The sequence below is a fragment of the Podarcis pityusensis genome (genome assembly GCF_964106645.2).
Source record: "Podarcis pityusensis genome assembly, chromosome: Z".
Classification (NCBI taxonomy): domain Eukaryota; kingdom Metazoa; phylum Chordata; class Lepidosauria; order Squamata; family Lacertidae; genus Podarcis; species Podarcis pityusensis.
Window position 1 is genome coordinate 42,309,033 of NC_138044.1, and position 15,118 is coordinate 42,324,150.

A 15,118-nucleotide genomic window follows, 5' to 3' on the forward strand; every position below is an offset into this window, starting at 1 on the left:
GCTGGGTCTATGTGGCGACTCTTGCCAGTTGGGCTGGCACAAGACATTTTGCTGCCTGAGCCAAAGGATGAAATGCCGCTGCCTCTTCCAGTTATAGAAGCTGACTGGTCAGGAAGCTATGTTTCATTTCAACACCAGCAACGAACCAGCATCCTCCACCAAACCTGAGTTCAGCAAGCTAGTTTATGGGGTGCAGGCCAGGCTGCAGGGCATACACAACAGTGGGGAATAGCTGACAAGCTTGGGTAGGCAAACTAAGGCCCGGGGCCGGATGCGGCCGAATCGCCTTCTAAATCTGGCCTGTGGATGGTCCGGGAATCAGCGTGTTTTTACATGAGTAGAATGTGTCCTTTTATTTAAAATGCATCTCTGGTTATTTGTGGGGCCTGCCTGGTGATTTTACAGGAGCAGAATGTGTCCTTTTATTTAGAATGCATCTCTGGGTTATTTGTGGGGCCTGCCTGGTGTTTTTACAAGAGTAGAAGGTGTCCTTTTATTTAAAATGCATCTCTGGGTTATTTGTGGAGCACAGGAATTTGTTCTCCCCCCCAAAAAAAATTAGTCTGGCCCCCCACAAGGTCTGAGGGACAGTGGACCGGCCCTCTGCTGAAAAAGTTTGCTGACCCCTGGCTTAGGAGGAACACCTGCTGTGCCATAGTATTTGCTGCTCATAGTAGTTTTCTCACTGTGTCTAAGGGTAGGCCTGGCCATACTCATCATACAACAAGTCAACTTTGCGCATCCTGCTCCAAGGGATGTAAGCAACAACATGGATGTAAGCAACAACACTGCGGAATAAAGGAATATTTTTGTCTTTCCCAATAGACTAGTAAAGATTGCTAGATACCGTATTTTTCGCCCTATACGACGCACTTTTTCCCCTCCAAAAATGAAGGGGAAATCTGTGTGTGTCCTATGGGGCGAATACAGGCTTTCGCTGAAGCTTGGAGAGCGAGAGGGGTCGGTGCGCACTGACCCCTTTCGCTCTCCAGGCTTCAGGAAGCTATCAGCAAGCCTGGGGAGCCCGCGGGAGTTCCTGCAGGGCTCCCTAGGCTGCGGATAGCAGCCTGCTGCACGGAGCGCGGGGCGCGCTGAAGCAAAGCGCCCCACGCTTCGGGCAGACATCGGCCAGCCCCACAAGCTCGGGGGACAGCGGGGAGGCGGAGCGCCGCCATACTGCTGTTCCCCGACCTGGTTTGGTTTCCCCAACCTGTTTTTTTTTGGGGGGGGGAAATAAAGGAAAAATTTTTTTCCTTTATTTCCCCCCAAAAAAACTAGGTGCGTCCTATGGGACGGAGCGTCCTATGGGACAAAAAATACGGTACATTTTGATGTTCTCCCTCCTGTATTCCTTTCCTTATTAACCATTGCTGTAATCATTTCATGCGCCGAAGTCACTGAGTGTGCCTAGGCTGGATCAATGGCATATTCTGGGTTAGGAAAGTGGAGCTACAAAGAATATTAAAGACTGTGCAGCTGATTTTCATGTTTTTCTAAAGGAGATACTGTCGTCTCCTCTTTGCCACTAATAAGATTTTCCATTTTAAAAAAGATGATGCCTTTGAACAGTAACGTAACATTTTAAATGCAGAGGCTTTGGTAATAACAATAGATCGAAAACATGTACTAATGGAAGGCTTTCCTCCACTTTCAACCTATTTGCATATGGATTCACTTTAGATTTTTCTGATACTCCTATAAGACCCTGTGTGGGTGTGCTGATTGCAGTACACACACTGGATGGGGTTTTCTACACATGGGGGTGCAGTTGTTGGATATCAAGCCATTTTCTGTTTTACCATCGGATTGTAATAAGACGCTCCATTCTAGAAGAGCCTTTTCCTACTATGGTTTCAAAGCGCTTTAGGTGTGCATTCAGTGAACATGCATAGAAAACTTCGGCCTATACCTGTGTTTCTTACCTGTCCATTCATGCCTATGCTGTGAAAAGCGGGCAACTTTTGGCACAGTGAATAAGATAAAGCAGAATCTGTTTAATTCCACGTGTAATTCCACGTGGAGAAATACAGAGTGGCTCAAATCAGTGTGAGATCCACGTGAGAAGTTAAACAAAAGTGAATGCTAAAAGGTATCTCAGTAATTCTGAGGGAATGTGATTGAATCTGGAAGAAAACACACTTCCGGGTTCCCACGACATGGCTGATTCAGCTTTGCGGGGCTTCTGGGGAAGAGTGCTAGAGGCCGCGCCTCCCCCAAAACCCCAAGAGGAGCATTGGGGTGTCTTAGGGTCACGGATGGTGGCGTGGCACTGCCGGCCCCCGCCTCCATTCTGAAGGACACTGAGCACCTGTTTTCCTCCTGCCAACTAGAGATGTGTCCTTGCCTGGATTAACTGTAACTTCTTTTACGCACAGTTTGACATTGATTCCAGATACTGATTGTCTACTAAGAAAACCTTGGGCTCAGGAACAAAAGGGGGGGCCAAGCTGGGAGTCATTTGAATGTTTACGACAATCAAAACCTCCGGATGACCTCGCGCAGCAATTTCATGTAGACATTAAATAGTGTGGATAATAAGATGGGGCCCTACGATGGTCCAGTCCAGTCCCATCCTGGGAAAGATGGCCTAGAAGGATATAATAGTTGATGGCATTTAATTATGCAGCGTACTTTTATCCAGCATTATAGCCCAAAGTGTCTTACAGAAGATTGCAATCACATCCAAAAAGATATGCACATTTAATCAGAAATAATACAGTGACAGGTTTATCCACACCACTGACAATGGTATCCTTCTAGAGCGACAGTCAGAGTTAGGAGTGAATGGCACTTTTTTGCGGCGGTACCAGTCCTATTTGGATGGTCTTTTCCAGAGGATTTCTCAAATATAATAGGAAATGTTTTAGTACACAAATCATTCTGAATAATCTTTTGAATTGTGATGTTAAAATTTAAATCTCTTCAAAGTTTCAATTCCAGGCACATCAAAATGTCACTTTGTGTGTTGTTTCCTCTGCAAATTTTGTCACCCATTTCTTTGGGTCAAGTGCTGATGATTGGGCATGTTCAGCTGGTAATAGTTGCCAAGCCAACTGGTCTCTTTTGAAATATTATTCAGCGCATGAAAGTTTTTATAAGGTTTGAGATATTGCGTTCACCACTTGCTACTGACACTGGAAGTATGAGGAAGATCCTTAGAGCATCAGAAACATTAGGCATACTATTCAGGAGTTTTTGTTGTAGTATGAAGACAAGCATTCCTTGTGGCAGCATGGACTTGGGCAGTCTTCGAGCGATTGCTATGTATTCACGATACAGATCTTCAGCATCAATATTTTCGTTTCCATTGTGCATCAATGCTTTTTCCAAATCCTTGCAGGCCTTAAGTACATATTCAGTATATTTTCAGTATTCAGTGTATCTTAAGTATATTTCAGTATATTCAGGTTCTGTTCCTGCCCCCCTACCACACATGCATAAGCACATGCCACCCTGTCATACCCCATTCTGCCCTCTGTTCCACCATATTCCATCCCTGTTCTGCTTTGTTCCAGGTCCAAAAGGACCTGTGCACTGGCAATCGCACGTCAATTGGATACACCACAAACGGTTGCAGCCTGTACTGTATATATATCATAAAGGAAGCCAAATAGGGCATTATACTGTTGTAGCTGTTGGTGGCTCTCTTCACCAGATTGTATGGCCATGACTAAGATGGCAAAGCAGAAAACTGCTTTGAATTTGTACTTTAGATCTTACAGTGACTCTTCTTGGGCCTCTTATGCAAGCTGCCATTTCTTTCTCGCTTTTCCAATTTGTTCTGTCTCAAAGCCTGGTAGAGTTTCTAGCTCCTTTGCAATCTCAGTATCATCCATCAAAACTTGTTAAAAACGCTCATCACACCTGCAGCCCAGAAGGTAATACTCGGTCACTTACAATTGGCTTGCAGCTGAATTTAAATCAGCTTCCTTATTTTGTAGCAGCTTGCTTCTAAGATGGTATACCATGCGACCAGGGACGCCACAAACTTGAACTTACAAATTGCATCAGCGAGGGCCTTAGCTTCAACTCAGGAAGTATTTCCAGATAAACCTTTTAGGCTTGTGTCATCAAAGATACATGATTGACATAATGTACAATCATGGACATTTGTTCATGACTAACACCAGGTGTGCAGGATAATTGAGTAGTATTTGACTGACTTTGCATGTGCTAAAATTTTCTGCTTTATAGCACCTGCTAGAAGCTGTATAAACTCATTTTGGGTATCTTTTCCTAGGTAGCAAACCATTGTTTCTTGATCTTTAACTCTGTGCAAGTGTTCATTCTCTCGCCCTGACCTAGCCACTGTGATCCACGTGACGGTCAACTCCAGGCTTGATTACTGTAACTCACTCTACATGGGGCTGCCCTTGAGACTGACCCAGAAACTCCAGCGGGTGCAGAATGCTGCGGCAAGACTCCTTACGGGATCCTCGCCGCAGGATCACATTCACCCGGTGCTATACCAGCTGCACTGGCTCCCGGTGGAGTACAGGGTCAGGTTTAAGGTGCTGGTTTTAACCTTTAAAGCCCTTCACGGCCTAGGACCCTTGTACCTACGGGACCGCCTCTCCTAGTAAGTCCCATGGAGGACATTACGGTCTTCAAATAAAAACATATTGGAGATCCCGGGTCACAGGGAGGTTAGGCTGGCCTCAACCAGAGCCAGGGCTTTTTCGGTCATGGCCCTGATCTGGTGGAATGCTCTGTCACAAGAGACTAGGGCCCTGCGGGACTTGACATCTTTCCACATGGCCTGCAAGACAGAGCTGTTCCATCAGGTCTTTGGCCAGGGCACAGCCTGACCCCCTCTCTCCTTCTGTAATCTTCACAGAACTCTAGCCCAATGGTGCCATTCATTTGATTCTAAACTGATTTTAGGATGTATTTCAATTAATTGACTATGATTTTATGTAAATTGTGGAAATTTTTACTGTTGTTAGCTGCTCTGAGCCCAGCTTTGGCTGGGATATAAATAAATTATTATTATTATTATTATTATTATTATTATTACTCATGATAGGATCAAAAAAGGAAAAATATTCTACAAACTTAAAAAAAAAAAAATCCTTTGGCAGCACTGTACAACTTTTCAGTTGTACCATGGAATGGCAAGTTTTGCATGCCAAGAACTCTGACTAAAGCCATCAATTGTTCCAAGATTTGTTGCCAATATTGTTCTTGCCTAAATTTCTGCTGGTGTTTCAGTTGGTGTTCCTTTAAACAAGCACACTTCAAGTTTGCTCCAGGTCTGATAGTTTTCTAGTCAGTATTCCTCTCATGCAAAGACAGCGTTGCTCCAATGCTCTTCCAGTTTTTTTAACCTGTTTCTTATAAGATTGATGTACCATTTTTGGTTTAACATCCTACAGCAAAAACAAAAAGCCACATCATTTTAGGTTGAATATATCAGCCACTGATGGTACACTTCTTCACCATTTCCTAGTCTCCTTTTGTGGTGTATAAGAGAAAATACTCTGCTTTTTAGTCTTTGAGAAAATCATGTGATACAACCTGCCGTGGTCCAAGTTGTATTATAAGCTGTTGCAAATTTTCACTGCAATAGTTAGGCTACTTAGCAGGGCCACTGTAATGCAAATCAGGCACCTTCTCTGCAGACTTTGCAACAGTCTCACTTTTTTCTTTCTTTTCCTCTGTGTGTTTTCCAGAAAAACCTCCAATTTGTGAAACTTCTGTCTTAACACCTGCAACCAATCAGCCTTGATGATATTACCATATTTTTCTGTGTATAAGACTAGGTTTCCCCCCTAAAAAATAATGTTAAAAATTAGGGGGTGTCTTATACACGGTTACATATCCCCCATTTTCTTAAATCTGAGTCCCCCCAAATAAGGGGCACCTTAGAGACAGTAAAATACGGTAAATTTGAATACCGCCGTTCACCCGCATGTCGTACCTTTTAGAATGAATTGATTTTAGAATGTACAGTCGTGCCTTGGGTTAAGTACTTAATTCGTTCTGGAGGTCCGTTCTTAACCTGAAATTGTTCTTAACCTGAAGCACCACTTTAGCTAATGGGGCCTCCCGCTGCTGCCGCGGCGTCTGTAATCTGAAGCGTATGTAACCTGAAGCGTATGTAACCCAAGGTACCACTGTAAATGTATTGTATCTACTTGCAGGCAGGCAGTTTGGAGCATGGGTAGGCAAACTAAGGCCCGGGGGCCGGATGCGGCCCAATCGCCTTCTCAATCTGGCCCACGGACGGTCTGGGAATCAGTGTGTTTGTACATGAGTAGAATGTGTGCTTTTACAGTGGTACCTCTGGTTGCGAATGGGATCCGTTCCGGAGGCCTGTTCGCAACATGAACAGAACGCAACCCGCAACGGCGTGTCTGCGCATGTGCGGGTTGTGCTTCGCCGCTTCTGCACATGCGCGTGACGTCATTTTGTGCATCTGTGCATGCGCGAGCGGAGAAACCCAGAAGTAACCCTTTCCGGTACTTCTGGGTCGCCACGGGACGCAACCTGAAAAAACGTATCATGAAGCAAACGTAACATGAGGTATGACTGTATTTAAAATGCATCTCTGGGTTATTTGTGGGGCATAGGAATTCGTTCATTTTATTTATTTTTCAAAATATAGTCCGGTCCCCCCACAAGGTCTGAGGGACAGTTTGCTGACCTCTGGTTTGGAGCCATGAGTTAGTTTGGAGACGCTGTGGGGCCTGTGCAGGGTGGAGTCAGTGTGTGTGTATGGAGCCTGACTCAGAATTGAAGCCTGTACTCTGTGTATGCTCTGAAACTAGTTTAAATCTTTTGTTCACTATGCTGTGATTTGCAAACAAGTTTTAATTCAGTAAAGCTTTTATTCTTTTACTGAAGAAGACTTTGCATTATTAATTTACTCTGTGCGTCAAGTTCTACCATACCTAATTTTCAAGGTTCCTACTTTGTTCAAAATTGATTTAGTCAGAAGTTCAGTTAAACTTCATTCATTTAAAAAGAAATACAGTGGTATCTCTGGTTACATACTTAATTTGTTCCGGAGGTCTGTTCTTAACCTGACACTGTTCTTAACCTGAAGCACCACTATAGCCAATGGGGCCTCCCGCGGCTGCCACGCTGCCGGAGCACGATTTCTGTTCTCATCGTGAAGCAAAGTTCTTAACCTGAAGCACTATTTCTGGGTTAGTGGAGTCTGTAACCTGAAGCGTATGTAACCTGAAGCGTATATAACCAGAGGTACCACTGTAAATGTATGTTCTCAAGTTCTTCAAGTTCTTGTGAGAGCTAGTGTGGTGTAGTGGTTAAGAGTGGTGGACTCATAATCTGGGAAACCGGGTTCGTGTCTCTGCTCCTCCACATGCAGCTGCTGGGTGACCTTGGGCTAGTCACACTTCTTTGAAGTTTCTCGGCCCCAATCACTTCACAGAGTGTTGTGGGGGAGGATGGGAAAGGAGATTGTTAGCCGCTTTGATACTCCTTAGGGTAGTGATAAAGCGTGTTCTCCTTCACGGAGAGCACGTATTGCGGTGGGGGCCGCCAGGACACTCTAAAGTTGGGGGCGGGTTAATTGATCGTTGGCCACTGATGCGATTGGGGCTTTCCTTGTTGTTGGGAAGAAGTTAATGTTGCCATTTGTTGATTGACAGCCAGAAATGCTAAAACTTCTTGCACGAGGCTAGGGCTTCCTCTTTTTGCCCCATGCATCGGATTGCCTGCCCCCCCTCCCTAGAATTAGGGTTGTTCGCTTTGACCTTGCTATGCCTGTCATGGGGTCGTCTGCTTTGGGGCAGGGGCCCGGTAGGAATTTTGTCCATCTGGCTGATTGGCTGGGGCCCTTTGGTTTTTGCCTACTGCGTAGCAAATCGTCACAACTTGTAAGGTTGCAGTTAGGCATTGGTTTATGGTTTGGTTGCTTGAGGGGCATGGATTGGCTGTGCCTGCCCCTCTAATGCTGCTACTGCAAGGGATTCTGTTAAAGGAATTGGGGGCTAACTATTGCTTGTCCACTCTGACAAGGGGGCTCGGGCCATAGCAATGAGCTCCTGGCTGCATTTGGGGAGGGCTGAGGGCAGGTTCCCTGCTCCGACGCTACCCCCAAGTGTATTCCCCTTTTCTGATTTTTGCATTGTGCGCCCCCCTATGGTGGGGGCAGATAGTCGCTACCAATGCCTAAGCAACCACTCACTAATTTGTATTTTAATAAAGTTGTGGCCAAAATTATGCCAAAAATCTTAAACAAAAATTCTGTGTGATGTGTGAGTTATTGGGGTGGCCCTGGGGACCTCGACACACAAAACAGGATATCAAATCCAAACTCCTCTTCTTCTTCTTCTTCTTCTTCTTCTTCTTCTTCTTCTTCTTCTTCTTCTACCTCCTCCTCCTCCTCCTCCTCCTCCTCCTCCTCCTCCTCTTCTTGGAACATTCTAAATAAATGCTAATAATTATTATCTTAAAAATCATAAGAAACAGCCTCAAGATGATCCAACAAACCCTTTCTTTGCTTTTCATTGAATATGAGCAACACTGTTAGAAGATTTTGAGTTCGAAGAAAGAGTTTACAGTTTCTAACTCTTTCCGCTTAATTTATCTGATCTAACACAAACTATGAAGCCATAGATAAGATCCAAAAGTAGCAATGGTACCGATTAGCCTTCATAATAATATTATTAACAGGCAAAGCAGAGAAATTGCTAGGACATCCAACTGCACACGGCCTTTTAATAGGAAAAAAATGCGCCCTTCAGTTGAAAAAATTAAGTCCTGTTCCTATTTGTTAAGTACAAACCCTCCTTAGAGAAATGTTAATCAAAACTCTTGGATTTCCCTGAAATTCCTCAGAAGCTTCTCCAAATCACTTTAGGCAAAATTGAGTTTCAGGTTAGACTGCTGTAAAACACTGTACAGTGGTACCTTGGGATGCGAACGGGATCTGTTCCGGAGCCCCGTTCGCATCCTGAAGCGAACACAACCCGCGTCTGAGCATGTGCGAGTTGCATTTCGCCGCTTACGCACGTGACGGCATTTTGACCGTCTGCGCATGTGCGCGCGGCGAAACCCGGAAGTAACGCACTCCATTACTTCAGGGTCGCTACGAAGCGCAACCCGAAAATACTTACCTTGAAGCACATTTATCCCGAGGTATGACTGTACATAAGGCTACCTTTGAAAAGTAAAACTGGTACAAAATGGCGGTGCCTGGTTGATATTAAGGGCTGGTTATTTGGAGTTTTAACTCTATTAAAAACAAAACAAAACTGGACTGGCTTCCAGTTAGTTTATCCGTGAAGCCCAGATTAAAGCTTTCACACACACACACACCCCTCATATCACTAGAACTCATGGAGTTCCAATGAAGCTGAAAATAAGAAGATTCAGAATAGATAAAAGAAATAATTTATTCAGGCAGCACACAGTGACACTATAGAACAGAAAACAGTGATGGCCACTAACTCGGATGGCTTTAAATGAGGATCAGACAAGGCTCTCAATGGCTGCTAGCCAGGATGGCTAAGGTCTGGCTCCCCAGTCAAGGCAACAATGCTTCTGAATACCTTCTGCTAGAAACCACAGGAGGAGAGTGTGTTCTTGTACTTAGGTCCTGCCTGCAGGTTTTCCACAGGCCTCTGGATGGCCACTGTAAGAAAAGGATGCTACTACACAAGATGGGCCATTGGCCTGACCCAGCAGGCTCTTCTTAGGCTGGTTCATAGAATTCTAGAATTGTAGAGTTGGAAGGAACCTCAAGGGCCATCTAGTCCAACCCCCCTGCAATGCAGGAATCTCAGCTAAAGCAACCAAGGCAGATGGCCATGCAAACTCCACTTAAAAACCTCCAGTGAAGGAGAGCCAACAACATCCTGAAGGAGTCTTACTTTTAAAAGCCATAAACAGCTTGGATATCACCTATCTGACAATATATTTGTAGGGAGCTGTCTTCTGTCTCACCATTGTTTGAGGTCAGATCAGTGAGTACATAGGACAATATCTTCATAGCAGTAGCCCAGCCCAGGCCCTGGAACTCCCTGTTGTGATGCAGGGAATAAGTTGGGAATAAGTCATTTTCCCACTTTTGACAGATGATAAAGACTATTCTTTTCTAGTAGGATTTTTAGAATGACCTTTAAAAAAATAAAGACTGTTTCTTTAATGCTGGCCACCTAAATTTATAACATAGTAATTTAATTATTAGGGGACGCGGGTAGTGCTGTGGGTTAAACCACAGAGCCTAGGACTTGCCGATCAGAAGGTCAGCGGTTCGAATCCCCGCGACGGGGTGAGCTCCCGTTGCTCGGTCCCTGCTACTGCCAACCTAGCAGTTCAAAAGCACATCAAAGTGCAAGTAGATAAATAGGTACCGCTCCGGCGGGAAGGTAAACGGTGTTTCCGTGCGCTGCTCTGGTTCACCAGAAGCGGCTTAGTCATGCTGGCCACATGTACGCCGGCTCCCTCGGCCAATAAAGCGAGATGAGCGCCGCAACCCCAGAATCAGTCACGACTGGACCTAATGGTCAGGGGTCCCTTTACCTTTAATATAATTATTAGATTTGTTTCTTGTGATTCCAAGCATGTTGTTGTATTATGTATTTTAATTTCCTTGTATGTGCCATGGTTTGTTGGACGGGAAAACATTGTGTCTGATCCAAAACAATATGTTTTAGAGAGTTGCACGGCACCTGCCTCCCTTTGAATCACAAGAAAAAGACCTTTAGAAAACTCAGAACAACCCAAAACGATTTCACAGGGCGCCTCCATTTCTGAAGAAAAGGTTATGACTTCTTAATATCCCCAACTGCCCCTGATTCTTTTCCCTCTCTCAAATAAATTCTGTGAAGATAAGAACCATCTCTAATCCCATCAGCACAATGAAAGTCACTGTTTCTATGGCTGATACAAGACAGGCTATGAAAAATGTTATTTGTGACCAAACTGAAGGGCAGGTGGGTTCCCACAAGGCAAGACACAGTGATAACAGCAAGAACCTTTATTGAACTAACAGAGCTGGACAACAGGGGCAAGGCAACTGTTTATATACATTTCTGAAGGCCTGGGCCACTCCCACTCTCAACGTGATTGGCTGTCTAAGCTCCCAAGCTGCGAATCATAACTCAGAGTTTAAGGGCCAATGGCAATGGTCCAAATCCTGAAATGTTCTCTGACTGGATATGTGTATTGAATCGGAACACGGGGGCTCAGAATCCTTAGTCCAGACTCAAGGTCAGGCAAACACAGGCCACTGAATCCATAACACAAATGATGGGACGTAATCACCCTTTAAAGCAATTTTGTTATTTTTAGGTGCACAGCATAAAGCGCACAACAGAAGTGCCCCTTGCTCATTGTGAGCAATTCGACACTCAATCCACTTGAAGGTGGGTCAGAGTTCGGTAGTTCACATTTTCAGTCTTGTCCACCACTGGACTGAATGCAGGTTGGTTCATGGTGCCAACCTTATGACACAGAGACAGCCCTGTTATGAAGCAAATAAAGGCACCTGGCTCAGGTGGGGGATTTTGGGATGCTATTAAGAACAGCGGAATAGGAGGCAGAGGTGTGACCCAGAGTGAGCAATCTACCAAGGGGTTCTCTTGCACAAACCCATCTGGGGTTAGCAGGCATGGCTGGTGCTCACTGAAACTCGCAGGGCAGAAAGCAGGAGAGACAGTGGCGTAGCGTGGGTTGTCAGCACCCGGGGCAAGGCAAGTAATTTGCGCCCCCTAACCCTAACCCCCAGATGTTGCGCCCGGTGCGGCCGGCCCCCCCTGCACCCCCCACGCTACGCCACTGAGGAGAGATCAATAGCTGCTGGATCCAGAGCCAATGACAGGAAGAGACATTGGTCGAAGAACTGACTGGTTGTAAATAAGACAGCAAGCAGGTGGTGGCTGGCTGAGGGCGAACAGTTTGATGGGCCAGTGCCCCACTTGTCCAAAGGGATCAGCCTCCACTGGGAGCTACACATCCTCTAATAGGGAGTGGGTGGCGCTGGTGTCTAAACCACTGCGCCTCTTGGGCTTGCTGATCAAGTGAAGTTTCTTAACTCTCTTCAGAGACAGCCTTATGTATAACGTTCAAATATGTATAGTGTTGCAATAATCTAACCTAGAGGTTACCAGAGCACGGATAACAGTAATTAGGCTATCTCTGTCCAGATAGGGATGCTCTTGGGCCAGCAGCCAAAGCTGATGGAAGCCATGCTACCAAGGCCGCTTGAGCCCCAAGGGATAGCAATCGACACAGACTACAAACAGTGTCTTTTTTGTTTTAGTTAAAAACACAGTCAGTTAACAGTGAAATGAGGCATTCATGTGCATGCTGAAGAATGCATACAATGCCACTGTGATATAAGTGGGTGGCGCTGTGGCGTAAACCACTGAGCCTCTTGGGCTTGCTGATTGGAAGGTCAGCGGTTTGAATCCCCATGAAGGAGTGAGCTCCCGTTGCTTGGTCCCAGCTCCTGCCAACATAGCAGTTTGAAAGCACATGAAAGTGCAAGTAGATAAATAGGTACCGCTGCGGCGGGAAGGTAAACGGCGTTTCCATGCGCTCTGGTTTCTGTCATGGTTTTCCATTGTGCCAGAAGCAGTTTAGTCATGCTGGCCACATGACCCAGAAAGCTGTCTGTGGACAAATGCCGGCTTCCTCGGCCTGAAAGAAAGATGAGTGCCGCAACCCCATAGTCGCCTTTGAGTGGACTTTACCTTTACCTTACACATGCTCCAAAGATAATAGAATAACAGATGATTTTATTACAAGATACGTATGAATGCAATTTACACCCTGTCGCCAATCTTCTGTTGTTTATCCTTGGCACTGAAAGGACAGTGAGTTGAGGCATGATATACTGCCGTGGATAAAGCCACACCTCCTCTCATGGTATCATGCCACAATCTCTGGGGAATCAGCCTCTGAAGTCAGTGCTGGAAGGAGGAGAGTTACGATGTTAAAGGGTTTCTGTGCTTGCCCGTTGTTCCCTTTCCCCTTAGGCTTAAAGCCCACAATTATGTCACAAAATTACTCAATAAAATAGGTACACAAATTCATGAGGCCTCTTTCACAGGCTTGCCAAGGTGCACCTGAAAACTGCCTCCAGGAAAAATATAATGATGCTGATGGTGGCTAAAGGATTCTGTGTGAGATTCTGCCTGATTGACAGCTCCAGAAACAGAGACAACATGCCAAAGGACTCTTAGACTGTTGACCATTTCTGTTGTGACATAATACAGGCTGAGGAGGAAGGACAACTGGGAGGCTTAAGTGAGAGTATGCCTGCTTCTGTCTTTATTTTGAAGCAAGGATCAGCATGTGGTGGAACTATTTTTAACTACGGTAGCCAATTAGACAGAACTCATATGGCACTTTTTCTGATGCTGGAAGAGCAGAAAAGAACATGCATGCCATCTTGCCTTTATAAAAGCCCTTACATTTAATATCATATAATTAAAACACGAATAAAGTTAAGTACAAATATAAGCACAAATAGCACACAGTTCTGTATGTCTAATATAATAAATTTAAATATACTACCAAGCGGTATATAAATATACCTACAAATATTAACATCAACCAAAAGTGCATTTTCCTTTTTATGTTCATTAGCCATATTTTCTCAGTTCACCTTATTCTTCTTTGAGCTAAATCCCAAATTGCAACTGATTTTATGGTATTAAACTTCCCCCCAACAATAAATATGGGTTTGCATCGCGCTTCCAGTTCCCAGACCTGAGAACCACCAGCCCACAGTAACTTTGCCTTGTCAGGGTTCAGTCTCAGTTTAATGACTCTCATCCAGCCCATTATCACATAATCCTGATGTTATGGAGAAGCAGGGCTGCATATCATGCATAAGCTTCATTAACTACGAACCCCAAAATTTGGGATCCCCTGCAAACCACAGCCAAAGGCCACATACTGATCACACAGAACTCTGTATCTCCTGCTGACTTCTCCCAGCAGCTTCATATAGATGTTAAACAGCATGGGGGGGGGGATGGACACGGATGGATGAGATGTAACCCTGTGGAAACGCACGGTGCAATTCCCAAGGTGCCAAAGCAGAGGCAGGATTAGAAGCACTGCATCACTGTACCTCCAACTCCTAACACGAAGTGCTTCTGCAGGAGAATGCAAGGAACAATTGGATCAAATAATGCTGGGAGGTGAAGAATCAGCAGGGTCAGAAAGGAGGACCTGTTTCTCTTCTGATAAAGGTAATGGAAACAGTCTCTGAAACCCATTTGAAATGGTCCTTGTCAACTCATTTCATGAGGTTAAATAGCCAGTACCTTCTCAAGTATCTTGTCTGTGACAGGGCGACAGTTTTTATACCCCTTAGGGGTCCAGGAATGGACTGAACCACTGCTTCTTTCAAGTCAGCTGGCAAATCCCCATCTGGCAAAGAGAAACTGTCCCTTGACCCACCCAGTAAAGCTCTTCCAGCAAGCTCTTACAAGCCAAAATGGGCAAGAATTGAGAGAGGCTGAACTATATCCTCAGGTCACAGGAGCTCAGTGGCCTCCAAGAAGTCTGCTCACTGCCTCCCCCTAAGCTGTAGGGCGGCTGAGGGGGAGGTGGTGGGCAGACGCAAGCCCCACACTGCAGTTTCGGGCAGTGCAGAGCCTACAGGTGCCCAAGCCACTGCCTCAATCTCAGGAGAGGTGTGTGACTTGGGCGCACTAAAGGCCCCCTGGTAAGTACTGCCCCCCGCAGTGTGGTGCCCAGTGCCACCACCCCCCGCTCCCCCTAGCTATGCCTCTGCAGGAGCTGAAACTGGTTCCAAACAATTTGACTTTGATAGTGCTCTGGGCATCTGCTTGAAAACTGTTTCAACAGTGTAGTCTGGTTCAGAGCCAGTAAAAACTTCTCTGTCCTCCACGTGCTCTGCAAATTTGTCACAGCAGGTCTTGAAGTGCTCTGATGGTCCCAACCATGGACTGGTGTTTATCAGTCCATTCACCACTCTGAGGACCTCTGCTGGATGACCACTTCAGAGGCAGAGAAGTAAGCTTTCTTTGCTGCCCTCACCACCTCACAGTAGACTTGTTTATGGTCTGTCACCTGTGCTCAGCTGTTATCACCACTGCAAGTGACTGTTTGCAGGAGATGAGCTCAAGAGGTTGGTACAATGTTGGTCACCCATAGTCAGTAGTTT